General features: G+C 35.9%; 1 pseudogene; it reads left to right on the top strand.

Moving 5' to 3' along the window:
- On the top strand, positions 1–25,780 carry LOC130227611 (N-alpha-acetyltransferase 15, NatA auxiliary subunit-like; annotated as a pseudogene).

Here is a 25,780-nt window from a genome sequence, read left to right as displayed (position 1 = left end):
ATGTTAGTGATCTCACCACCTGCTGGCAGAGCAGAGGCCTGTGGAATAAAGAGGAAACAGAAGCTGCTCCAAATAGAACTGCTCAGAGTAAATTACCGTCATTTACTGGGTTTAGAGGGGACAGTGCAAGTGAGTGTTTGACTGTGTGTGAATATCAAGCGCACAAAGCCTACTATGGATTGTATTTAGAAAGCAATAACTTCTGCATATATTGTCTTTTCTTAAGGGCACTAAAGGCTCTTTCAGCTTTTCAAACACTAATACAAATTTTTCGGAGTGTTTGTTTATATCGTTTTGAAAAGGTGTTTAGGAGTCTACAGTCACTCAGCCTTTTTGAACTTTTTGCCCACAAATGAACAAACTAGAACTTCATTAAAGAAACTGATCTTAATTGATTATTTATGTTCAGTACTTTCAGATGGAGCTGCATCTACGCCATAGTCATAGTACACTGACAAGCTACGCAAAATCACATTTAAAATCAGTTGATTTAATTGAATTGAAAAAATCAAGATAATCCTTCAAAAATTACTGCTATAAATCCTGCTACATCTGAAAAGCTTTTGAAAATTCCACATATATTTTACTCCAACTTAATATCTTGAGTTGATTGTTTGAAATAAGTGCTTCTGTGAGATTATTTCTTAATCGTGTGATTTGATGCATTAAATCAGTGTAGGCAGGATAATCTTCTGTTTATTCATTATTGCTATGCGATTTCCTGGGTTGTTTCTTTGTGGTTATTTTGGAGTTTGCGTACAAGAGCACCCTCTGGCCTTTGAAATAGATTTACTACTGATCACAGAAATTTACTTCCCTGACAAGATGTGCATGACTATCACAGCTTGAGTTTATCGTGTCTAAGATTTAATGTCGATGAATCATCCAGCCCTATTTGCTGTCAGTAAATTGTTAGTTTAGATTACTTTATTATAAAAGGTTTATTGTTTATAGTTTACTTTAAAAAAAAATTCTTTCTCTGTTTTTGTCCTCAGAGATGTTACGAACATAAGCAGTACAGAAATGGGCTGAAATTCTGCAAACAGATCCTCTCCAATTCTAAGTTCTCAGAACATGGAGGTAAGAACCACAGGTGGAAGTGTTTGTGACAGCTACAACCAGACATCCTATATACAATGTTAATTGCAGAGGTGTGAACCTACACTGGTCTCACGGTTCGGTTCGGTTACTAATATAATGCCAACGATTCGGTTCAATTCGATATCTTGGTGCATCACGGTGCATTGACGATTCTTTCCAGACACAGTTCTATATTTTCTTCACAGCACAGCAATTCTTGTATTTAAATTGATAAATTATAATTTATAAACAGTCAGATATATAAACCGTACCTTTAAAAACTCAACCACATGCAAAGAACAACATGAGCATTTATAGCAAATAAACAAATATAAATATCCCGCTCGCTTTCTGAGTCCACCGCTCTTGTCTAGCGAGTTCTTTCCAAGGTTCTTTCATACACCCCTATGATTGGTCACGCGCTCAACAGAAAGGGCCGTGATTGGTTCTAATGCTCTTGCGCTGTTTACCGATGATAAACACTCATAAACGGCAGTGGCGATCACAGCTGATCCATGATGGACACGGTGGAGAAAACTTGCTCTGCTGACACGCTCGTGTCTGGATCCACAAGTATTGCTATAAATGCAGAGAGGAGAGGAAATGTCACATCAACAGGTCAGCCGTCCACAGTGAGAGGAGGGAGAAATGATGTTTACTTTCATTCTTTCAATCGCAGTGAAACAGGGGCTTCTGCTGTAAGTGTCAGTTAAAGACTGTCCAGCAAACACACACGCAGTGAAATTGTGCACAGTTTTTGCGTTTTTAAGTAGTTGGAGCATTGTAAATACTCGCGCTCGCCTCCCTCGCCATAGTAAGCTATCGCGACATTGCGCATATGAGAAATGACAGCAATACACAATAACCGGTTATGATTAATACTGAACCGATGCCAAATTGTCCATGTCTGCATCGCGGTGCACAGAAGAAACAATTCATTTTGACACCCCTAGTAAATTGTGTTAAAAACAATGTTAATTATGTGACCTAAAGGTTTTCTAAATAACTTCAATATGCATAAGTTTACGTCAACATTTTTTTTTGTGTGTGTGAAATATTTAGTCATTTCTGATGTCAATTTAAAATAGCACAGCATTAATATTAAAGGCACAGTATGTAAATTTTCACAGCTAGAAGGTGCATATTCACAACAAACAAAGGCATAGTTTGATTATGCCATGACTGAGTGTGGAAACATGGGAGTTGTCATCACTACATCCTTCGGGCTCCTTCAGAAATCATGTAACCTACGACGCATGGCTTGCATGTAGCAGTGCATTTATTGTTCTGCGTTCTGTTTGTGCTGACAATAACTCATTGGAAATGCTAGCTGGCAGTGGGATTTCTCTTTCTGTGTCGAGTTTTTTCGTAGGTGTTTTGTTTACATCAGACATGCCTGTAATGCTAACATGCTGTACAAGTAGCTCAAACTCGCTCATTCCGAGGTGGGAACCGACAACTTTTATCATGAAACTCAAAACAAAAGTATCTAGTACCTTACAACCTTGCAAAAAAACCTGAAATAGATTAAATTTATTTATTTTTCAAAATTCTACACTCAATACTCCATAATGACTATGTGACAAAAGATTTTTTGAAATTGTTGCAAATTTATATTAAAAAAACCCTGAAAAAATCACATGTACATAAGTATTCACAAACTTTGCTCAATACTTTGTTGATGCACCTTTGGCAGCAATTACAGCCTTAATACTTTTTGATTATGATGACACAAGCTTGGCACACCTGTCTTTGGGAATTTTTACTCACTCCTCTTTGCATTCCTCTCAAGCTCAGGTTGGATGGGAAGTGACATAAGCTTCAACCATTTTCAGATCTCTCCAGAGAGCTTCAGTAGGATTTAGGTCTGGGCTCTGGCCGGGCCATTAAAGGACATTCACAGAGTTGTTGTAAAACCACTTCATTGATAATTTGGCTGTGTGCTTTGGGTCATTGTCCTGCTGGAAGATGAAACCCAGTCTGAGGTCAAGAGCACTCTGAAGCATATTTTCATTCAGGATGTGTCTGTCTCAGTCTTCCAGTTCCTGGTGCTAACAAACATCCCTACAGCATGATGCTGCCACCACCATGCTTCACTGTTGGGATGCTATTAGCCTGGTGATGAGCGGTGCCTGGATTTCTCCAAATGTAACACCTGGCATTCACTCCAAAGAGTTAAATTTTAGTCTCATCAGACCAGAGATTTTTGTTTCTTATTGTCTGAGAGTCCTTCAGATGCCTTTTGGCAAATTACAGGTGGGGAGTGGCTTCCGTCTGGCCACTCTACCAAACAGGCCTGATTGGTGGATTGCTGCACAGATGGTTGTCCTCCTGTAAGTTTATCCTCTCTCCACACAGAGAATGCTGGAGCTCAGACAGAGTGACCATCAGGTTATTGATCACCTCCCTGACTAAGGCCCTTTTCCTCCGATCACTCAACTTAGATGGCCGGCCAGCTCTAGGAAGAGTCCTGGTGGTTCCAAACATCTTCCACTTACGGATGATGGAGGCCACTATGCTCATTGGAAATTTCAGAGCAGCAGAAATTTTTCTATAACCCTCCCCAGCCTTGTTCCTTGAGACAATCCTGTCTCGGAGGTCTACAGACAATTCCTTTGCCTTCATGCTTGGTTTGTGCTTTGACATGCATTGTCAACACTGGGAGCTTATATAAACAGGTGTATGCCTTTTCAAATCATGTCCAATCAACTGTATTTATCAGAGGTGGACTCCAATTAAGCTGCTGAAACGTCTCAAGAATGATCAGTGGAAGCAGAATGTACCTAAGCTCAATTTAGAGCTTCACGGCAAAGGTTGTGAATACTTATGTACATGTGATTTTATTATTTTTTTTCAGGTTTTTTTATTTTTAATAAATTTGCAACAATTAAAAATATATATATTTTTTTACATTGTCATTATGGGGTGTGGTGTGTAGAATTTTGAGGAAATAAATGCATTCAGTCCATTTTGGAATTAAAAACATAAATATGGAAAAAGTGAAGTGCTATGAATACTTTCCGGATGCACTGTATTATAATAAAAGCCATACATACTGTGCCTTTTAATAAAGCATTACTGATGTAAAAAAAAGCAGGTTTTATCCCTAATATTTGTCCCTTTTCAGTTTACTAGAGGTTTATGAGTAAAAGGTTAAAGGTTATGCTCATTGTAGAGACGCTGGCGATGAAGGGCTTGACGCTAAACTGCCTGGGGAAGAAAGAAGAAGCCTATGAACTTGTCCGCCGAGGACTCCGAAATGACCTGAAGAGCCACGTCTGTATCCTTGGAGCTTGAGACCATTACATGCTATTAAATGCTTTCATTTAGATATTTAAATGCATTAACATTCAGTATTCAGAACAGAGAGTGTGGTTATGGTCCATGTGTTGGAATGAGTTTGTTTCCTCATGTTCACAGCAGCAGAATTAACACTTGTCTCAGTTTGAAGCCTGTCGCTGGCGGTGGGACGCTGGATCTCCGCCAAGATTCCTGCCCCGTGTCTGACCATGATGCACAGTGACACCATGAACTGTTTAGAAAGCCAAACACACAGTGCAGTGTTTCCTCGCTGACAGCCAAATGCTTCACATCCACAGAAAATTACCATTTTATAATATAATAGGCCACTTCAGGACTTTAATATATTGTTTTATTGGCTTTCTGTATATAGTAAAATATCAAGAATGAACAAACCCTGCACTTTCCTATGAGCCATCCATTGTTCAAAGATTTTAAACCTACCATAGCAGTGTTTCCCCCCCATTATATTAGGGGGCGCCCCACCCCCAATGGCTTTCCCCGCCCCCCCCTTGAAGTCAAGTTAATTGTATTTATATATTGCGCCAGATCACAACTTCTTTTAATAAACAAGCTAAATAGCCGTATGTAATATCTTATTCACACAACAACATGTGATTTCTGTCTCTACATGGTCGTGCGATTACAAATTTCTGCTCTCTGAAGCGCACATGGTGGAGTTCTACATAGCCACTCTCTGCTGTATAGAAATGAGAGAGAGCGCGCGCCACATCTGACAGGACCGAAGACACGCGTGCACTCCCGTATATTAGGCATAGCCTATAGCAGCCAAAACAAAGGTAAATGATGTGTGAGAGCGTAATGTGCCTGCGTCACCGCAGCTAAAATATATACAGATGCGATGGGAGCTCTGTTTAGTTTACTGGCGCGCCTTGCGCGAGTGATGTTCTCTTTGTTGCTAGTGCAGCCATTGTATTTCCAGTGTTTTGAGGTGCTGTGCCAACCTGACCTCTCCCGGAAGCTCCCCGAGTCACCCACAAATTTAGGTCCCCATAATCCCCCAAATGAGTTAAAACTCACTAGAGTGAATGAGCAAGACAAACCGATTGCGAGAGGCACAGTGATGTTCTATGCATTACATTTCTTCGGTTAAATGAATAGAGCAGTAAAGATATTGTGAATGCAACCCCCCCCCCCCTCATTAAGTGATCTGTTGTCAATAGTTGTAGACGAGACGAGACGAGACGTGTAGATGTAGACCATTTGAATGGTCCTACATGTATTTACGCCTTTTTACGTATAACAACTGAAATTCTGTTTTGACTATTGCAAATTCACTAAAAGCTGGCTGGAATTGTTAGATAAATAAAACTTTATTTTTTAACAATAATATTTAATAATATAAATTCTTGAAATACACTCATTGCTATAAACATCTTGGCTGTCAGAGAAGTACTTAAGTAAAGGTCAAGTATAAAAGTATACTTTTATTTAGTAAGTAATTAAGCCCAAGATACTCTGCAGTGACAAAAGCTGCACACTGTGGATTAAAAAGACATATAAATAAATGTAATTTTTAGCTTTTACGGTTGTACAGTTCAAATAATTGTTCAGTTTTTTTTTTTTTTACTGCTGTCATTAAAAGAAATAAATTAACACCATGACTCCTTGTGTCGGTGTTTGTCCGAACAGTCGTGCCATCCCATTAATCTCAGGTTTGGAACAATTTAAAAAGGCAGTTCTACTTTGTGATGAACATTTTTTTGGATTCTGGATCAGATGACTTCATATTAACAGTATTATGGTAATTGTGTTGCTTCATAATTGGCATACAAAACTTACCATTTTGATTGTCGTTGTTTGTGCTTTTATTTCAAGAAATTCCCAACACGAGTCATTAATAACAGCAATCAATGATTGAACGGGAAGCATGTGATGTGTTTCTTGACTATGCGTAAATCGTATAAACTGAGACAGCGACTATTGTAACAGTCAAAAAAAAAAAAAAGGGTTGTCAACCTGACATGCATACAGATGTTTAATAGTCAGCCCTGAAACCTTTTTAAAGTGTTATCTAAAAGTCGCCATAAATTTTACACGTTTTTCTATATTGTTTTTAAACGTTTTACTCTAATCTGCCTTGACGTCAAAACACCGACCAAACAATTATTAATATGTAAGGAGAAAAAAATGTATTCAGTTAAATGAAATTTTTTACAAAAGACAGCTTAAACACTAATTATATTTTTATGAATTTAGATTGCATTATTATAAAATGTAAGCCAATTTAATTAGGTAAGCCTCTCACCTCAAACCTATCATCCCTTCATCTCTCCCCACCTCCCATCAACTGGCTTAATGTGAAGGTGCAGGTGTTTTAGACCTTGTGAATTTTAGTGATATTTTTTTTCTGGGCTCAATTCTGTACTGACATCAGTCCTCTAATGTTGCGTTTTGTCCTTGCACTGTTTTTTTTTTTGCTTTCCTTAACATGAAATTTTAGGTTGGCATGTGTACGGCCTGCTCCAAAGGTCTGACAAGAAGTACGACGAGGCTATTAAGTGTTACAGAAACGCATTGAAATGGGACAAAGACAACTTGCAGATCCTTCGAGATCTGTCTCTACTGCAGATCCAGATGAGAGACCTGGAGGGGTACAGGGTGAGTGTGTGTGTTTCCTCGCTGCGTTTTTGTGTTTTGCAGCACAGTTTAGCATTGCCAGCACAGAACAAAATACATTTTAAAAGTCTAAGAACTGAAATGATTTAATATTGTGGTTGTTAATATTAATAATAATAATAATAAACTTGTAAAACACACACAGCGTTGGTGGGCAGGAAAGACTTCTATCTAACGTGTATACAATCCTACCAACCTTAAGCTTTTGAACAACTGTGTGTTTTTTTATTGTTGAATCTGTTTTATGTGCTTTAATATGTAACTATTATGTACTTAATATGTAAAATATCAGGTTAATAGATTAATTGTGTTAGCCAAGTTTTGAACAGTGTTAGGTTAAAAAACAAATACAGGTCAAAAACAGGGCAGTGACTCAGCAATGTCATTTTCCCGTCTTTTGTTTCTTTGTCTTCTGCGATGTGATAAAGTTGCTGTTTAATGTTTCATGCCTTCCGGCTACTCTGATACCTGCTTTTACCACTGAAATGAAAACCTGTCAGATTTGAGCTTTGTGCAGTCTGGCTTCACTGTTTTCTGTCTTAAACTCTTCTTTGATGCATTGTTTTGAAAGGGATCCTGTGTTTCCTCTGCGTTCAGCAAAGCGTAAACTTTTATAATGGGAATGTCTGATTGTCATTGTTTTAAATGTCTTACAGGAGACGCGGTATCAGCTGCTGCAGTTGCGTCCTGCCCAGCGGGCGTCGTGGATTGGTTATGCCATTGCGTATCATCTTTTAGAAGACTATGAAATGGCTGCTAAAATCATTGAGGAGTTTAGAAAAACACAACAGGTAAATACAGGCATGACTGGTTCTTAAAGTGAGTCTGTAATTATTCTTGATGGACTGTCAAAATTAGGTATGGCGATGTTGAAACATTGCGATGGACGATGCATATGAAGGGGAGACAGCACCTGTAATGAAAAGGAAAGGGAATCGTGACGTTTTTTATATTTATTTCAAAGTGTTTTCATGCCTAAACAAAGTGAAAGCACAGAACAGACTCTCATTTAAAAGCAAGGGGCGGCCCCTGGTGGTTCATCAGTATAGGTTGCGTATAGGGAGGATCGGCTCTTTAATGTTTATTTGCTACCACTCAGAGAAAGACTGAAAATATGGGAAAAATACGAGAAAATACCTTTACGGGATGATAGCAGGATAGAACTGTAAAATACGGGAGAATCCCAGGAAAAACGGGAGGGTTGACAGTCACAATCACACACATCGCGAAATGCAGAAGTTTTTTCTTTCCATTTGGCGTGCGTTATTAAATTCCATAACACTCTGACCCGTCCTTACTCCTTATTTGCGTCTAATACCCATGTTTGTCACGGGGGCATAAAAATGAAATGTTCATAAGTAAAAGTGAAACTGCCGAACTGCAGTTAAAGTCAGGCATCTTGCTGATTTGATTCAGAAGGGCACTTTTTTTTTTTTGTCAGACGGCTCACCGGTCAGGTATACATCCGCGCTAAAATATCAAGGTGAAAGTCATCATAGCTTGCGTAGAATAGACCCAGCTCCCAACCCAACTTTGAGAATACATTAAAGGCGATATATATTTTTTTATCACACGATAGGAGTCTCGCGTTAATGCCAATAACGGCCCACCACTAACATTAATACAGTTTGAATTGATCATTTATTTATGTATTTATAACAGTTTTATTTTATTAAAGTTTTATGCAACATTTTACTTTTAATAGTAACTAAATAATTCAATAATTTTATAAATTAACAAATTCTCATAATGTCTACACAAATATTAAAAACTGCCAGAGACGGGTTGCTCAGGTACTGTTAGTACTAAAGAAGTTATTTATTTATTTTAGGATTTAAATTTTTTTATAAATTAAACAAGACATGTTATATTGCTGTACTTCATGCGTCCCTGTTAGCTTGGGGTAGCTTTGAAAGAGCATGGGTTAGCAGGAGAGGTTAATGAGGTATTGTGAAGACTTCAACCTGACACTTCAAGTCAACAAAGGTAATACAATGGCACACAGTTATTGTGGCTGCCAAGATAAGGCTCCTACTTCCTCTCATTGGTTTGCAGCATAACAGGAAACTACAAGTTGGCAGGCAAAATAAATTATTTATTGCCCCCCCTTCCCCCCCACCACTTTTTTCTTAATATTTTTCAATAACGACACTTAAACTCTTGTGTTGGTATGCGTTTCATTTTATTTTTGACAGGTAATTTGCTATTTAAGCTATAAAATTAGAATGCTAAATTTAATATCAAATGGCAGCTTTAACAACAGAGACTCATCACCTGTGGTGCTTCTGTGAATGGAGAGGGAAATTATAAAAAAATATATAGTTTCTTTTGTTAAAAACACCCAAATCTTTTTTGGGGGGAGAGAAGGTTATACATAAAAATACAATAATACAAAAATAGATGTTCCATTTAGCCTATAATGACAGTAATTGCAGAACTTGTCTTATGCTCTTGAGATGTTTTACTGAATCCACGAGTGAAGAAAAAGCCTTCATGTGAAATTATTTGTATGCCGAATTATATATGCTTACGTTTCTGTAAAAAATAACATTCAATAAAATGCAGTGGATCTGAAAGTTTAGTTGAACTTTGTTAAATTTGCATATAGTACAAAATTTGAAGATTTAGCGGCATATTTGTGTGGCCACATGCAGCTATCTGAACAGAAAATGCATGAAGTGAAACTGGAAAAAAAGAAACCCTAAAACTTTCAGTAAGTGGTGGTTAGTCCTTGTCTAAATGAGTAATTCATCAAAATTCAAATAACTGTTTTATAAGGAAAACAAGAATCAAGTATTGAGCTCAGTGGCTCTTTTAAATACAAAAGACATTACATTTTAATACATTACATTTCGTCACCTTGGAATATTGAGCTTCAAAGTTTTTGCATTCCACATAGCAAACAATGTGTGTAACATTTGTTTTTTAAATAAAGTCTTAAAGTGTAACAACTTATAAAAGTTGTCATTTAATAAGAATAGGTCAATAACTCCATTTTGACAAAAATGTCTGATGGAACCTTATAATTCTAAGGTGATGATTTGTTAACCCAGTAAAGCCTTTTTTACTCTGAATCCAGAAAATATATGAACATGATTTGTCCTCACCTGAGACTGATGCAGAGTAGGGATGGCACAGTAAGGATTTTTGCACTCTTCCTTGTAATCATGAATTTGAAATTGAAAGCATTGTAAAATGTGTTCCATAAGTTGTGCAGTAATATCGACTAAAGCAAGAGTGAAATTGATTGCTGAGCAGTGGCTTATATATACATCGGTATACGGTATAAATTAGGGCTGTGCAATTAATCGAAAATCCGATTTCGATTTTGGCTTCTAAATCATATACCGCATCATATACCACCCCCTTTCCAGTTGTACACATTTGTTGTTCTGCAAAGCTCAGTTCAGACACTTCTACACAGATTAAAGTGACATTTAAAGTCTTAACTAGGTTAATTAGGCAAGTTATTGTAAAACGATGGTTTGTTCTGTAGACTATGGAAAAAAAATAGCTTAAAGGGGCTAATAATTTTTACCTTTAAAATGGTGTTTAAAAAATTAAAAACTGCTTTGATTCTAGCCGAAATAAAACAAATAAGACCTTCTCCGGAAGAAAAAATATTATCAGACATACTGTGAAAATTTCCTTGCTCTGTTAAACATCATTTGGGAAATATTTAAAAAAGAAAAAAATTCGAATAATTCTGACTTCATATAAAAGAAAGAAAGAAGGAAAAGTTCTACTCTTCCAAATTAACTGAAGGCTCTTCTTTATGTGATCTAAAACAAGTTGCCAAGTGAGAAAAAACAAATCAGTACAACCTTTTACAGTGTATCGTATTTTTAAAAGTTCTGTAAGCAATTCCTTAAAGGTTGGAGGAAATTTTTCCTTCCATCTGAGCAATATTAATCTTCTGGCTGAAGTGTAGCAAGGTCAATCATGTTTTTCTTGCATATTTATTCTCTATTAATGTGTGTCTCTTTTTTTACGGTCATCTTGAATATGACCTTTGAGGTTTTTTTTTTTGTTGTTATTTTTCTTCAGACATCGCCTGATAAGGTGGATTATGAGTACAGTGAGCTGCTGTTGTATCAGAATCAGGTCCTGAGAGAAGCAGGACTCTTTAGAGAAGCTCTTGAGCATCTCACCACCTACGAGAAGCAGATCTGTGATAAACTGGCCGTGGAGGAAACCAAAGGTACGTCAGCACAATTTTTTTTTTTTTCATTTGTCCTGCTTCCTTATGTGTGCTGTTGCATGATTATTTCGCTTTTCCAGTTCACAGTTTGCTTGTCTAGCAGATTAACTTCCTGTTTGTGATGGCCTGTGGAAAATGTTCGTTCTTGTGTGTAGGTGAGCTTCTGTTGAATCTGGAGCGGTTTGAGGAGGCGGCAGATGTGTACAGAAGACTGCAGGAGAGGAATCCGGAGAACTGGTTGTATTACCACGGCCTGGAGAGAGCCCTCAAGCCTGGTATGCAAGAAAACTGATTCGCTGGGAAAGTTTTGAACCATTTGTAGGCAGGGTTTGTACGGGTGCTGAAAATCCTGGAAAATGCTGGATTTTTAATATAGTGTTTACTAGGGCTGTGCAATTAATTGAAAATTTGGTTTCGATTTTGATTTTCGCTTTTAACGATTATGAAAAAAAACATTAATCGAGATAAACGATTATTGTATCATATACCACCCCCTTTCCAGTTGTACACATTTGTTGCTCTGCAAAGCTCAGTTTCACGTGTACTGTAATGTACCTTTTGCAGCACGGCATGCACATCGTTTATTGATGTACATTCGAATCATTCATGTTTGTAAAAGCGCGAATGATACTGCATGCTGTTGTGTGTGTACATGTGCTCAGACGAGAGAGCACACACATCTAACGTCATCTTAATGTGAGCGCTTTAATGGTCAAATGGGTGTCAAAACGCGGTGTTTAGTGAATAAGCCTCATTTGTGTAATAAACAAACGAGTTGAGGATCAAGACATGTGAAAGAGAAACCTTTAATCAGAACTGCACTGCTCTTAAAGTGACAGCGCACAATATTCCTGCTGCCGACTGTTTTTATCATTAATCAAATAACAAAAGGAGAAAATCACTCGCTGCTCTTGAATGAAGGACTTTGTAGCTATAATTAAAGTTTTTTTTCTTATAGTGAAGATGCTTAAAGCACAGTTTGTTTCATATTTTTACTCTTGTATTTATTTCTCTTTCCTTATTTACAGGGGGGAAAATAACTGTATACATACAGTTAAAGTCAGAATTATTAGCCCTCCTGAATTATTACCGACCCTTTTCCCCCAATTTCTGTTTAATGGAAAAGTTTTTTTTCAACCCATTACTAAACATAATTTAATAACTCATTTCTGATAACTGATTTGTTTTATCTTTGCTATGATGACAGTACATACTATTTTACTAGATATTTTTCAAGATACAAGCATTCAGATTAAAGTGGGATAGTAAGGCTTAATTAGGGTAATTAGGCAAGTGATTGTATAACAGTAGTTTCTTCTGTAGACAATCAAAAATATATATTGCTTAAGGGGGCTAATAATATTGAAAAATATTATAGGAAATACTGTGAAAAATTCCTTGCTCTGTTAAACATAACTTGGAAATATTTCTTCAACTTCGACTTCAACTGATGATCGTTTCGAATAATCGTGATTACAATTATGGCCAAAATAATCGTGATCATGATTATTCCCATAATAGAGCAGCCCTAGTGTTTACAAGGTTGGAAAAGTGCTTGGATTTTGGACAAAGTGCTTGAACTTCTTGAATTTGAAATTGCAGCGCTCAAAATTGCAACCATTTTCATTGCAAATGCACCCGATATTTATGCGAGCTCAAAATGTATTTGGGAGCATTTGTGCGAGTGCATAAAATTGTGCCATGCGACTGGTTTTCATTGCAAAATGTTTACTTATTTAACAGACATTCAAGCAGAATGCATATTTGCACCTAAAACACCGAACGCAGCGCTCGGGAATAGTTTAAAACAGGTTGACATGTCAACGTGCTATAGTAAACAAAGCCTGCAATACCTGCCACGCCTTAAAGCTCTTCTGATTGGCCCACTGCTCTTGAACTAAACGCAAATGGATTGGCTAATATCAGCTGTCAATCATTTAATCCATGCCTTTCTTCAGATGAAAAAAATAAATAAAACATTTTGTAGTTTTTCTAAAATATTAATAGTTAAATTTGTCAAAAATGTAAAAAATATTATGATTTCAACTGGACATGCTTTGTGGTTTTACAAATATATATATTTTAACTACTAAAATAGAGTACAGAAATTATTTATTTATTTTATTTAAAGTTGAAACTAAATTATGGAAAAAAATAATCTGAATTTGAAAAAAAGATAAAACAGAGCCTCGAAATGCACATCAGCAACAATTTAACAGAACACCATTTTTATTTTATTATTATTTTTTCAGCAAGTACAGAAGAAAAGTTGAAGATCTATGAGGAGGCCTGGGAGAAATACCCTAAAGGTCTCGTTCCTCGCCGGTTACCACTCAGCTTCCTGTCGGGTACGCATCTCTTCATCTGGTCTAAAACATCAGGTTCTTTTGTACATTTGTATTTGATTTTAAATTGAATTCTTCTCTTGTTTAGGGGATAAGTTTCGGGAGTGTCTGGATAGGTATTTAAGAATGAACTTCAGTAAAGGCTGTCCTCCAGTCTTTACCACACTCCGATCTCTCTATCAGGACAAAGAGAAGGTGAGGAAACTCCATTACTGATACACATACCGACTGGGGTTTTATATTTAGAAGAGTTTTTCACATTTCACTTAAATCGCAGGTCTCTATAATTGAAGAATTAGTTTTGGTTTTGAAACGTCGTTACGAAGCTGTCGAATGTTCAGCCCTGATGGTATGTTGAGTTTTCCTTTTTTCTGTTTCATGTTTTTAAATGTTATTAGTTTTTGTTCTTAGTATTTTACATTTGGAGTTATAGCGGTTCCATCCAAGTGGATAAAATTTTGCTTGATTTCAATTTACACTATAACGCCGAAACAAACAATGATTCACTAGCGCTTCGCAAAACATTGAAAATGTAAACGGATCAAATTAAATCAAATATACAGTAGTCAACATTTGAAGTAGGTCAAAAATGTTTTTCTAAATGATTTAAGACAACTTTGGTGAAAGGTGATCCTCTTCAAATGTTGACCTCTTTATAATAAACTGCATATTTTATATTGTCTATATGGTGTATAGTACGCTATTAACAAAGTATATTTTATATAATTATTTTAAATATGTTTTACTGTTTAATTTTTAATGATTATAATTTAGATATGTTTTTCGAGGGGTCAGAAATTAAAAAAGGGGTTCTCAAGCAACTAAAGTCTAAATTAATATAATTAGTTAAATAATTATTTTATTCTGTACATAAGACTGTGTCCTCTTTAAATTTATATTTATTTTTTCTGACCAAACAGTATTTATTATTATAGATATCATGATTTACTTAAATAGTTCATTCAAATTCTTTTCAGTGTAACAGTAAAATCAAAGCTGTTGGCATTATAAAATAAATGGATTGTCTGGAATATTTTGAAATATTTGCAGAAATTGTAGAAGAGCAAAGTGGAGCCCTGAAATCTTAAATGATTAATAATCTCTTTTTATATATACTTTTATATCTTTTTTTTAGGAAAGAGAGAAGAAAAGAAAAAAAAAGATTGAAAAAAGAAAGAGAATGCAATAAAACATTGGAACTTACATGAATATAAATGACAAATGCTATGACCTTCCTCATTTATTTTGGCGTAATTAATATTACCTGATTTGTTTCAATGTAGATGATGGTAAAGAGGAGCCACCCACCACGTTACTGTGGGTGCAGTATTTCCTAGCCCAACATTATGATCAGATCGGCCAGCACAGCATGGCTCTTGAAAACATCAACGCTGCCATTGAGAGCACACCGACTCTCATAGAGCTCTTCCTCATTAAAGCCAAGATATACAAGGTAAGGTATTAAACACTGCATGCTAGCTACCTTTTCTTTCTTTCTTCCTCCCTTCCTTCCTTCCTCCCTTTATTTCTTTCTTTTTCTTTCTTTCTTTATATATTTGTATACATTTTTCAAAAGATTTGCTCTACTTTATGAAGGAAACCCAACTATTGTCACATTGTGCAGATGCTTTTTAGTCAGTCTCTATTGTGCTATTTAAGTGCTTGATTGCAATATCTCATTTGTCTCACTAAAAGGTGTGACTGATTATAAGAACATTTGAATATTAATCATTTAGTTTGTCAAATATCTCTTAGCTTCATTGTTTTTTTTTATGTGTGTTTTCTTGGCTCAGCATGCTGGGAACATACGAGAAGCAGCTCGCTGGATGGATGAAGCTCAGGCTTTGGACACCGCCGACCGCTTCATTAACTCCAAATGCGCCAAGTATCTTCTTAAAGCCGGCCTTGTCAAAGAGGCTGAGGAAATGTGCGCCAAATTCACAAGGGTAAGGAGAGTTTGAGTACACATGCAGAGGTTCATTCATTCATTTCCTTCAGCTTAGACGCTTTATTCATCGCCACAGTGGAATGAATCTTATCCAGCATATGTTTTTATACAGTGGATGCCCTTCCAGCTGCAATCCAGTACTGAGAAACATCCATACACACTCATTCACACACATACACTACGGCCAATTTAGTTTTGTTCAATTTACCTATAGCGCATGTCTTTGAACTGTGGGGGAAACCAGAATTCCCCGGAGGAATCCCTTTGGAGAACATGCAAACTCCACACAGAAATGCCAATTGATCCAGCTGGGACTCAAACCAGTGACTTTCTTGCTGTGAGGCCATGCAGAGGTTATTGTTTGTAGGGGTTTATTTAACTGTGGTGTTATTCTGTGTTATAGGAGGGAGCATCTGCGGTGGAGAATCTGAATGAGATGCGTGCATGTGGTTCCAGACCGAATGCGCTCTGGCTTATAAATCCATGAAGAAATGTGGAGAAGCACTCAAAAAATGCCACGAGATTGAAAGGGTCAGTGTTTCTCTGCTTTTAAAGAAAAGATTGGATGTGTTGCTTGCACTCCTAAAGACCTTTTAATTATTATTTATTTAAATTTTGAGTGCAAATCATACTTTTAAAAAATACATGTTTTTTTTTTTATATACGATTTATGGCCTAAAAGAATTTAATAATACTGAGGTATTTATGCTTGGGTTTACAAATTTTTTCTCCGGGTGTCCTAGGGGTCTTAAAGTAATAAAGTTGCTAAATGAATTATGGGAAATTTAAGGCCCTTAGAAGGTATTAAAAAGTCTTAATCTTGCTTTTACGAGGTCTTAAATTTTGTTTAAGCGTTATCCAAAGTGTCAGACTCCAGAAAAGCATAAATATATTTATTTTTCTCGATCCACGCGATTGTTTCAGGTGGGTGCCTCTGGCTAAGCTCCTCTGTCCGGGTGATGTCATGTAATTTGCGACAAACGTGGGAAGGTGATGTGATGCTCTACATGTAGCAAAACAGATGGCAAATTGGGAAAATAAAAGTTTGCGTACTCCTGGTTGGAGAGAGACGAGTTTAAACAGTGGCTGAAGCCTGTCATCCACGTAATTTTATTTCAAGCTTTGTTTCTTCCGAGCTTATCTGAGTTCTGTTGCATGGTTGTGCTGCTTTGATTTATTTAACTTCAACTGTTTATTAGGTGAAAGGTTTGATACTGATTAGAACTTGAAGTGGCGATGGGGTCTTAAAATATTTTGAGGTCTTTAAAAAGTCTTAAAAAGGTATTGAAATTACCTTTAAGATTCCTGCATATATCCTATTTCTGCTAACCTTGAGGTGAACATTGTTTTTAAGAAAATTAACACTGCATTTGAGTTTGCATTGCACACATTTCCACCATGAGCCTTTGTGGTCTTTACTTTCAGTTTAAAATAATGTTTGTGGTTTTGACTTAAAATTAAATCAAATTTTTTTTAAAGATTGTAACTTTTTTTTTTTAAACCGATTTTTAAAATATTTTTTAAATCATTTGATTTCGGCACAACTGTAATATATATTTTACTTTTTTACAAATGTAAAATTACAAAGCTTATGTTTCGAGTTGCTGGAAAGTTAATGCATGTGCTGCAGTTTCAGACAGTTGCACTGGTTTATTTAATTAATTTAGATGTATATGAGCAACTATAAATTTTTGCTTTAATCTTATGCACTGCTGGTTATAGGCAATTTGCACTGTTTTCCAAGCAGGTCATTTTTTACATCTTTGCAATAGCTGGTGACTGAAAAATTATACCAAATTTGGCCGTGAAACTATGTGCAAATTAAGGAAACCTAGTTTGTTCTTTTTTTCTTATTAATTTTTTCTTCTTTTTTCTTTCCTTTTCTTTCTTTTATTTTTTCTCTTTCTTTTCAATTTCATTATTTTTCTTATTCTTAATAATAATTCAACTGATAAAAATGCAGTTCAAGATGATCAAGATCATTTTTTTTGTTCCATTTATTTGTTGTCTGTCTTTTTTTTATTTAATACTACTACTACTACTACTAATAATAATAATAATAATAATAATAATTCAAATGCTGACATTTTTTTTTTTTTTTTTAAGGGAAATAAGAAGATTAATTTTTAAATGTGAGAATTCTTTTTAAAGGAAATGTGTATTCTGATTTTCTGAAAGCATTTGCAAAATTTGTGTTGCCTTTCTAAAAACTCGGGGATGCCTTATATTTAACATCCAACGAGTAAAAGTCCCTGATTTAGATTTTTTTTTCCTTTTAGTTTCAGCATATCATAATATGTAAAGCATGATTTGTAGCTTCTGTTAAATCTCACTTCTCACTGATGCTGCAGTCAGTGAAGAGAACTTATTCAATAGACAATTGCTTTTTCCCTATTTTCCTTTTTTTGTTTTTTTTCCTTTTTTATTAATAATAATAAGGATGATGATAATATTAATTGAAATGATAAAAAATCATTTAAGAAAAATCACTATGCTGTAAAAAATAATATTTATTTAGAAATATAATACTTTTACTGTTGAGCAGCATGTACAAAAACACTGTTATCTTGAGCTGATCATGTCAAAAGATCACAGTACTGCACCTCAGATTATACAGTTGTAGAGTTAGAAGACTTGATTCTGTAAAGCATATTGTGTGCTCCGGCATTGTTAGAATGAATAAAAGCCAAATGCCGAGGGACATTGTTCTAAATACTTTTGGCATTTGGTGAGAGTTAATAATAGACCATGACCTTGATATATCTTGTGTATATTGTGCCTGTTTGTTGTTTATCATGGCTTTGTGTGCTGAATTGACTTCCTCATATGATACTTTTCACAGTTATTGACTCAGTCATGCATTGCTTTCTTCCAGCACTTTGTAGAGATAACAGATGACCAGTTTGACTTCCATACGTACTGCATGCGGAAGATGACGCTGCGTTCCTATGTTGACCTGCTCAAGCTGGAAGACGTGTTACGAATGCACCCGTTTTACTTCAAAGCCTCACACACCGCCATCCAAATCTACCTCAACCTGCACGACAACCCGCTAACAGATGACAGCAAAGAGCTACAGGCCGATACTGGTAAATTCACTGAGGCTAATCACTCAAGTGTGTGTGTTTTCTGAAGGAAGTGTGCTTAACGTTGGCTTACGTTTTCTGAAATAGGGAATCTGACTGACAAAGAACTGAAAAAATTAAGGAATAAGCAAAGGCGAGCGCAGAAAAAAGCACAGCTGGAGGAGGAGAAGAAGAACGCAGAGAAGGAGAAACAGTTGAAGAACCAGAAAAAGAAAAAAGAGGATGATGACGAAGAGATTGGCGGGCCTAAAGAGGAACTCATACCAGAGAAACTGGCCAGGGTGTGTTTGTTTTGCCACATTTGTGGAAGTTGCGGATTCAGATCTGGATCTAGAAAGTTTTCCAACACAGTTCTTTGTTTTTTTATTTTATTAGAAACTGAAGGGGAATTTGAAGAAACGCAAAAGCTGTTTTTGTGCACGCGAATAACAAGCTTCTCTGTTTCTCTTTTGTTTGGCAGGTGGAGAACCCATTAGATGAAGCTGTGAAGTTCCTGACACCGCTGAAAAACCTGGTGAAGAATAAGATAGAGACACACCTTTTGGCCTTTGAGATCTACTTTAGGAAAGGTACATCATCACAGTTGTGAACTTCATGGTCTTTTAAAAAAAAAAGATCTCAGATGGAAATTCACCCCATATGACTCTAAATTACAACAAAACAGTTTCAATGTGTTTTTCGTGAATGAGTTAAATTGAAATATCACTATAGGTGTCACTATAGACTTAAAGCTTACGTTTGATGCCCATAAGACTATTAAGACAAATTAAAACTTTTTGTATGATAAGACTATATCTCTTAAAGCAGCGCAAATGTTTGTGCATGCTATGATATTAATACAAATGTCTTATTGTGCAATTATCTGGTGTCAAGCTACTCAGTCAGTTGTTAAGCCTCTAATGTCACTTTACAAACAAACGTTAAAAGTAATAAATCAGTCAATCATTGTCAAATTCTTAAAAAATAACTTAAGTTTTGAGTTTTTTTTTAAGTTTTCATTTTTTAAAACCATGTTTGAGTGTGTACATGGGCTTGCCCATAAGGTAGTTTGTGAGTTGTTATATAACAGTGATGGGGTAAAGACTAGAAGAGCAGTAAGTGGGAATTGTAGAATCCGCAGATGCAGAACCATATAAAGTTACTGTTGATTTAAAGTTACAAACAGAACCTCCAGTTTTTTCTGTAAAGCTGAAACAATGATTGAAATCTTTACAGCAGTGTGAACATCAAGTATTATTCTTTCAGCTTGGTCAGGTTTACATTAGGGTTGTCATGAGACCATTAATTAATCTTACTATACAATACTAGTATCACCATACCAAGTAGTACTGCGATACTGTAATTCATAACTCAAATTATATAAAAAAATGTCAGAAATACTATATTTTATATGTTATAACAGGCCTGCTTGAATGTAATTCATAATTCCTCTCAGGCCAAAAAGTATTATTTGCACCCCACGTCACCTAAAATTTAGTCATTCTTTTTGTTTCTTTGTAGATTACTGACCAACAAAAAAAAACATTAAAATAAACAAATTATATCAAATGAAATTTTGCTACAAATTTTGCTTTTTTCCCAAAAAAGTTAGCCCATGTGAAGTGGTCCAAAATTTGTTTCAATGTTTCCTGTTGCTATTTGGGGTTTTTCATAAATTTTTTTTCCCAGTCTTATCAAGTAACAATGCAAATTAATTAAAAATTTAATTTGCGAGTCGCTCTTTTAAAGAGTTTGATATGGTTGTTGTAGCTACTAAATCATATTAACAGGAAGAGAAATTAACCGATTTAGATGTGCTTTCGAAAACGTGCAAATTCTACAGTTTTGTGAGCTTAAAGTGCTCTACAATTAAAATAAAATGGTTTATTGTTGCACGAACGTGTGAGCATTTTACTGACTTTTCAACATGCAACATTATTTATTGTAGATGAATTATTATTGACGATACTACCGTTTACAAACTACAGTGGCACCGGCAGCATTTTGGAGCCATAGTATCACAATACTACCATAGTACTGATAAACCGTGGAACCCTAGTTTACATTTCTCTTTAGTATGCAGATTGACTTACATTTTATGTTGCTGGCTCTGTATATACTGTACATGTTTTTGTATTGTTTTTGTGGTTTTTTTTTTTTAATTCGAAAAATCTTTTTAATGTAAATCCTGACCAGGGACGAGGGATGCAAATTATGTGCGCGGCATCGGTTGTCTTTGTATAACAATGTCAAGTGTATTGTCCCTATTAAATAAGCAAACAAATAATAAAAATAAATGTTCCAAAATAACAGGAAAAAGTTTAGATTGTTACCATGTCTTAAGACATTACTGCATTGACCCCTTTTATTTAAAAATACTGAGAAATTGATTGTATAAAATACAATAACTACAATATAAGTTAATCCCATAAAATGGATTTAATTAATGATTCTTTAAAGGTGTAACTTGTTATTGCTTATAAATTCCTCATGTATATTGATTTATCAACAAAATTCAGTGATCAAAGTGTTTTAGATAGGGAGTAAAGTTTATTTAAGATTTGTTTTCTTACATTGATGTAACTTTAACACTTTAAGGCAGGGGTCACCAATCCCGGTCCTGGAGGGCCGGTGTTCCTGCAGGGTTTAGCTCCAACTTGCCTCAACACACCTGCTTGATTGTTTCAAGAATACCTAGTAAGACCTTGATTAGCTTGTTCAGGTGTGTTTGATTAGGGTTGGAGCTAACATCTGCAGGACACCGGCCCTCCAGGAACAAGTTTGGTGATCCCTGCTTTAAGGGATAGTTCACCCCAAAAAAATATATTTACCCTCCAGTAGTTACACATTTCTGTCACAAGTTTCTTTCTTTAGTTGAACACAAAAGAAGATATTTTGAAGAAAGCTGAAAAACTGTAACTATTGACCTCCATAGTATTTGCTTATCTTATCATGGTTGCAGGTTTCTTCAGATTATCTTTTTTTGTGTTCAACAGAAGAAAGAAACTTAAACTGATTTGTACTAAGAGAGGGTAAATAATGAGATTTAAAATTTTTAGGTGAACCATCCCTTTAAAGATGCTCTCCTAAATGCCTTGATCTAAAATGATCAAAACATATCATTGTTCAACTTTATGTAATGGTCATTTATATTAAGGAGAATAAGAAGAAATTACTTGTTTAATTCCTTTTTTAAATGTGAGAAACCTTAAAAAATAAATGTGTATTTTGATTGTTAAAAAACATTTGCAAAATTGTGTTCCCTTTTTAAAACCTCAGGTATTCCTTCATCATATCTAACAGCCAATGGATAAAAGTCCCTCATTTACAATAGTTTTTTCTGTTTATTTTTAACAATTGTTACGAAAGTTTTGTTTAAACGTATCACAGTATGTAATGCATTTGTAGCTCCTTCTGTTTAATCACACTTCTCGATTTTAATGTTCTTCGTCATCCAATTGCCACACAGAAAAGTTCCTGTTAATGCTGCAGTCAGTGAAGAGAGCTTATGCAATAGACCCCGACCACCCTTGGCTACACCAGTGTCTAGTGCGCTTCTTTAAAGGAGGTGAGCAAACCCAAATTGCCTTTTTTGCTATTAGTTTGGTTCGGTTTTATTTAGACTCGATCATTTGATCACTTTTGTCTCCTGTTTATTTTGACACCTCATTTGCCTTGTATGTATTTCTAATGGTTGATGATGTTTCACGCCTTTGACAGTGTCTGAAAGCAAAGATCTAGCAGAATCAGTCAGCATGGTGCTCAAGCAGGAAATCTCCAGGCTGTTTGGGGAAAGTAATGCGAAGAGTTTTAATCAGGCCTTCCTCACCAAGCACTCCAGTTCCATCCCTCACCGAGTAGCAGGTGCACATGTTCAACACTTTATACACACAGCTTTTTGTCAGCTGATGCTTTTACTGCATTTTGACCTGTTTTTTTTTTTTTTTTATCCTTTACAGCTGCCAAAATGATGTACTACTTAGATTCTTCAACACAGAAGAAAGCTGTGGAACTGGCTATAGCACTTGACGAAGCACTCGACAACAGAAGTATTCAGGTATATTGGACTACATGACTCTGTTTACACCAAGTTTTAACAAATAATGTCAATTTAAATCAGAAGTAGATAAGGGAGATTGCTGTTTATACCTGAAACTAAATAAAATCGAATAGCAATAACTGACGAACTGACATTTTGGTCAACAGATGAAGGCGAATTTAAAATGTTTATGGAGGGACAGTTTGTTAAAAGATCTTTTTTTTATGGAAGGTATTACACAAACTACATGACATGAAGTCAAATACAAATGGGAAAGAGAAAAACAAACAACAGAAAAAGAACAAGACAGTCAGGTACAGCCATGTGTGTGTACATGTAAAGGTAACTGGATTGACGAGTCAAAGTGTATAAACAAAATAACATAAACATACAACATGCATAACAGTAGAAAGCATATCGTTACAGGTCATAAATAGTATCAAATAAGTGCAAGATATATAGATAGATAGATAGATAGATAGATAGATAGATAGATAGATAGATAGATAGATAGAGTAAAATAAAAAAGAGCATTTATATTAATATTAAATTGATTTGATAAATATATCTGCTTGAAAGAACAAAGAATGATATAAATAACTGATTTGTTAAAAAGAATGCATTTTAAGGTGTTTATTTAGGCCTAATGTTACACCACAACTGTTAAATCTGAGCTTGTGTTGTTCAAACCTTAATATATTGTTTTTGCTAATTAGTTTTCTCAGAATTTTTAAAGATATGGATAATTAATAAATTATTATGAAACTAAATGGTGCATATGCACACAAACTTTTAATTTAAGCGATTCTGGTGAACTGTCATGCCATTACAAAATTGCAAAATTTCATTAAAAATCAGTTATGTTCACTGCCTGATTGATATACTTCATATGGATATCAAACCAGACAAGAAGCACATAATTAAATTCCCTTTTTCAGTGGCTTGTCAAATATGGAAATTTATTTTGCCACAGTATTTTTCAATGAAGTTTCCTGCTGTTTCTGACGCACTTGTTTACCTGGTCTTTTACTTCATTTTACGCTTGAACAACTTAATGAAAGCTTAGGTCCATTTATCTGATTATATTTTAATTACATTACAACATCAATGGTGTAAAAGAAACCTTACAAAATTGAAAATAGTGACACAAACCTTTCACTAGATGTTTATCGGTGCCTGAATAGCCCATTGGTTAGATTTTAGTCAACTAAATCAAAGATTATAGAATACACAAGACTCGTCACTCATATAGTTTTGAATGGGGAAAAGTGTAATGGTCAATATGGCGAATGAAGCCCTGCCTACTAGCACATGGAGCCAATCATCGATCGCTATAGGCTGATGTTTCTCTGAGGGAAGAAGCTCGGACCAGATGTGTGCTTTTATGAGAATTTTTGTCGTCAACAAACACACTGAAATCTCAGCGAATACTTGCTTCACAAACATAACAATATATCCACATAAAGCTTGAAATCTGTACTTTTAAATGAATCAAGTGCACTTGAAAACAAAAGATTTTTGGTTTTGTTATTTGTATGAAACGAATGCGAGGTACAGTCCGTCCTGTGAAACGCACATCACATGAGCGCAACCACTCAAACACCCACAAACCTGTAAACAAAGAGTCGCTTTCATTTTTGGAGGAGATTCGCAATCAAGACCAATTTGTGAGTTACTTTAAAAGACTAAAATGATCGGATAAAGCATTATCCAGTAGATCAGGAGTGTCCAAACTTTTTGGGCCGAGGGCCAAATGTAAAAAAAAAAAAACATTGTCCAGGGCCAAATATTACATACATCACACAGACACGCATATATATGTGTATATGGGTCGTTAGTTTGTTGGAATGTTTTGTTTTGTCACTACACTCGATCGGCTTAATCGAGCAGAGACCATCTCATTCAGGCGATCTCGGACCAATTGATTTGGCGCGGATGTGAGCGTGATTGCTGAATTCACAAATGCCAACGAACTGCGCTAATGGGAGAAACGAGACAGATACCGAAACAAACGTCTATGTGTGAAAGCACCCTAAGATTGTATTTGCATGCAATTGACAGACAGTCGCAGCCTATCGGGCCAGTAACATTCTGTACACTGGCTGAGGTCTCGCACGCTGGCCCCGGAACATCGGGCAGTCTGTCGAGCCCTGAATCATGTTTCCATCAGTTTGTTAGGTTCGTTTACTTTATAACAGGAACTGCTGCCTAATTGCAGGCATGTGATAGCGACGCCCGGTGGTTATTTATTGAATTACGTTCATTTTGTATAGTGGGCCAGATTCTATGATATTTATAAAAAGCCTCGCGGGCCGCCACAAAACTGATTGCGGGCCGCAGATGGCTTGCGGGCTGTAGTTTGACCCCCCTGCAGTAGATTGTAATGGGTAAAACTGCCATAAATGAGGTTGGTGTCGTGATCTCGTTGTTTTGAGTGTGGCATTAGCTTGGGCACCTTAAAAATGTATTCTAATGTAAAATTCTTTTGAGAATATGTATGTGAATCCTAAAGCTTGGCAATAGTTTTGGGAAATTTAAAGTTTCCCCATTCAGACAGAATGCCCCGAGCATATTGCCCGAGATGTGTTTTAAAGATGGTCGCCGAGAGAAATGACTTGCCTTAAAGGAACTTTGACTAAATCTACTAGAGTACATTGTAGTTGACTAAAATTGTATTCAATTTATTGAACTAAAACAAGACTGAAAATAAATGGCATTTTAGTCAAAATACTAAAACTAAATCAAAATTAGATGTTAGAATGAAACACTTTTCACATGCTGGTTTAAGAATCTGTGAATAAGCAGTTTACCGTTCTAATCAGTGAATTAACCCGAGAAAGAAAGATATGTTACAGCAATGCATCTGTATTGATTTTACAGATCTGCACGGAGGTTTTTGGAAGGCCTGCAAAATGGCAGCCTCGGAGAAGCTAAAGAAACTGCCGAGTCGTACAGAGCGGAGTGTCATAAAATCTACCCCTATACACTGGCCTTCATGCCTCCGGGCTACGAGGAGAACATGAAGATTGCGGTCAATGGAGATGTGTCCACAGAAACCGAGGAGCTGGCCAATGACATGTGAACATTTTGAAGAGGGCGAAATACTGATGGAGGAGGTGGAATGGCGAAGCGGTGCGGTGCGGCAACACCACTGTCCAACAC

This window comes from Danio aesculapii, chromosome 1 (genome assembly GCF_903798145.1).
Source record: "Danio aesculapii chromosome 1, fDanAes4.1, whole genome shotgun sequence".
Classification (NCBI taxonomy): domain Eukaryota; kingdom Metazoa; phylum Chordata; class Actinopteri; order Cypriniformes; family Danionidae; genus Danio; species Danio aesculapii.
This window is presented reverse-complemented; position numbering and strand designations above follow the sequence as displayed.